Source organism: Mus musculus, chromosome X, assembly GCF_000001635.26.
Source record: "Mus musculus strain C57BL/6J chromosome X, GRCm38.p6 C57BL/6J".
NCBI classification, from domain to species: domain Eukaryota; kingdom Metazoa; phylum Chordata; class Mammalia; order Rodentia; family Muridae; genus Mus; species Mus musculus.
Genome location: NC_000086.7, coordinates 126,273,411 through 126,277,035, shown reverse-complemented (window position 1 = coordinate 126,277,035; position 3,625 = coordinate 126,273,411).

The window sequence follows — 3,625 nt, the reverse complement described above, 5'->3', positions numbered from 1 at the left end:
TGCTTATAGAGGCTTGTTCACCTGAAGAACAAGCTCTTAACAGTGACAACTAAAACAGCTAGCTTCAGAGATTACCAGATGGCGAAAGGCAAACGTAAGAATTCTACTAACAGAAATCAAGACCACTCACCATCATCAGAACGCAGCACTCCCACCCCACTTAGTCCTGGGCACCCCAACAAAACCGAAAATCTAGACCCAGATTTAAAAACATTTCTCATGATGATGATAGAGGACATCAAGAAGGACTTTCATAAGTCACTTAAAGAATTACAGGAGAGCACTGCTAAAGAGTTACAGGCCCTTAAAGAAAAGCAGGAAAACACAGCCAAACAGGTAGAAATCATTAAAGAAAAACAGGAAAACACATCCAAACAGATGATGGAAATGAACAAAACCATACTAGAACTAAAAGGGGAAGTAGACACAATAAAGAAAACCCAAAGTGAGGCAACGCTGGAGATAGAAACCCTAAGAAAGAGATCTGGAACCATAGATGTGAGCATCAGCAACAGAATACAAGAAATGGAAGAGAGAATCTCAGGTGCAGAAGATTCCATAGAGAACATCGACACAACAGTCAAAGAAAATACAAAATGCAAAAGGATCCTAACTCAAAACATCCAGGTAATCCAGGACACAATGAGAAGACCAAACCTACTAATAATAGGAATTGATGAGAATGAAGATTTTCAACTTAAAGGGCCAGCTAATATCTTCAACAAAATAATAGAAGATAACTTCCCAAACATAAAAAAAGAGATGCCCATGATCATACAAGAAGCCTACAGAACTCCAAATAGACTGGACCAAAAAAGAAATTCCTCCCGACATATAATAATCAGAACAACAAATGCACTAAATAAAGATAGAATATTAAAAGCAGTAAGGGAGAAAGGTCAAGTAACATATAAAGGAAGGCCTATCAGAATTACACCAGACTTTTCACTAGAGACTATGAAAGCCAGAAGAGCCTGGACAGATGTTATACAGACACTAAGAGAACACAAATGCCAGCCCAGGCTACTATACCCGGCCAAACTCTCAATTACCATAGATGGAGAAACCAAAGTATTCCACGACAAAAACAAATTCACACAATATCTTTCCACGAATCCAGCCCTTCAAAGGATAATAACAGAAAAGAAGCAACACAAGGACGGAAATCACGCCCTAGAACAACCAAGAAAGTAATCATTCAACAAACCAAAAAGAAGACAGCCACAAGAACAGAATGCCAACTCTAACAACAAAAATAATAGAAACTCAATTCTTCAACGAATTGGAAGGAGCAATTTGCAAATTTGTCTGGAATAACAAAAAACCTAGGATAGCAAAAAGTCTTCTCAAGGATAAAAGAACTTCTGGCGGAATCACCATGCCAGACCTAAAGCTTTACTACAGAGCAATTGTGATAAAAACTGCATGGTACTGGTATAGAGACAGACAAGTAGACCAATGGAATAGAATTGAAGACCCAGAAATGAACCCACACACCTATGGTCACTTGATCTTCGACAAGGGAGCTAAAACCATCCAGTGGAAGAAAGACAGCATTTTCAACAATTGGTGCTGGCACAACTGGTTGTTATCGTGTAGAAGAATGTGAATCGATCCATACTTATCTCCTGGTACTAAGGTCAAATCTAAGTGGATCAAGGAACTTCACATAAAACCAGAGACACTGAAACTTATAGAGGAGAAAGTGGGGAAAAGCCTTGAAGATATGGGCACAGGGGAAAAATTCCTGAACAGATCAGCAATGGCTTGTGCTGTAAGATCGAGAATTGACAAATGGGACCTAATGAAACTCCAAAGTTTCTGCAAGGCAAAAGACACCGTCAATAAGACAAAAAGACCACCAACAGATTGGGAAAGGATCTTTACCTATCCTAAATCAGATAGGGGACTAATATCCAACATATATAAAGAACTCAAGAAGGTGGACTTCAGAAAATCAAATAACCCCATTAAAAAATGGGGCTCAGAACTGAACAAAGAATTCTCACCTGAGGAATACCGAATGGCAGAGAAGCACCTGAAAAAATGTTCAACATCCTTAATCATCAGGGAAATGCAAATCAAAACAACCCTGAGATTCCACCTCACACCAGTCAGAATGGCTAAGATCAAAAATTCAGGTGACAGCAGATGCTGGCGTGGATGTGGAGAAAGAGGAACACTCCTCCATTGTTGGTGGGAGTGCAGGCTTGTACAACCACTCTGGAAATCAGTGTGGCGGTTCCTCAGAAAATTGGACATAGTATTACCGGAGGATCCAGCAATACCTCTCCTGGGCATATATCCAGAAGATGCCCCAATTGGTAAGAAGGACACATGCTCCACTATGTTCATAGCAGCCTTATTTATAATAGCCAGAAGCTGGAAAGAACCTAGATGCCCCTCAACAGAGGAATGGATACAGAAAATGTGGTACATCTACACAATGGAGTACTACTCAGCTATTAAAAAGAATGAATTTATGAAATGCCTAGCCAAATGGATGGACCTGGAGGGCATCATCCTGAGTGAGGTAACACATTCACAAAGAAACTCACACAATATGTACTCACTGATAAGTGGATATTAGCCCCAAACCTAGGATACCCAAGATATAAGATATAATTTGCTAAACACATGAAACTCAAGAAGAATGAAGACTGAAGTGTGGACACTATGCCCCTCCTTAGAATTGGGAACAAAACACCCATGGAAGGAGTTACAGAGACAAAGTTTGGAGCTGAGATGAAAGGATGGACCATGTAGAGACTGCCATATCCAGGGATCCACCCCATAATCAGCATCCAAACGCTGACACCATTGCATACACTAGCAAGATTTTATTGAAAGGACCCAGATGTAGCTGTCTCTTGTGAGACTATGCCGGGGCCTAGCAAACACAGAAGTGGATGCTCACAGTCAGCTAATGGATGTATCATAGGGCTCCCAATGGAGGAGCTAGAGAAAGTAGCCAAGGAACTAAAGGGATCTGCAACCCTATAGGTGGAAAACATTATGAACTAACCAGTACCCCGGAACTCTTGACTCTAGCTGCATATATATCAAAAGATGGCCTAGTCGGCCATCACTGGAAAGAGAGGCCCATTGGACTTGCAAACTTTATATGCCCCAGTACAGGGGAACACCAGGGCCAAAAAGGGGGAGTGGGTGGGCAGGGGAGTGGGGGTGGGTGGATATGGGGGACTTTTGGTATAGCATTGGAAATGTAAATGAGCTAAATACCTAATAAAAAATGGAAAAAAAAGAAAAATTATCTCCATAGAAGGGAGAATTTAATTATGCATAGATGAATAAATAAATTTAGGTCTTAATCTCATTATTGAAAATTAATTGTGTAAGAATTAGGCAGGAGATAGTGAAGGAGAACTTTCTCAATGGATATTAATGAACTTTTTGGTTGATTTAATTGTTTTGAATTGTTTTAATTATCAAAATATATATGGCTATAAGTTTGGTTATTATGATATTAAAAATTCCATGTCAGGGAGATCAAACTAGAGCAGTCATGATGAAAAAGCACAATGCTAAATTAAATTTGAATCAGTCTATACCCTTGATGATTTCGGGTTACTGGACCAAGAACATGCTATTTTGGAATAGAGGC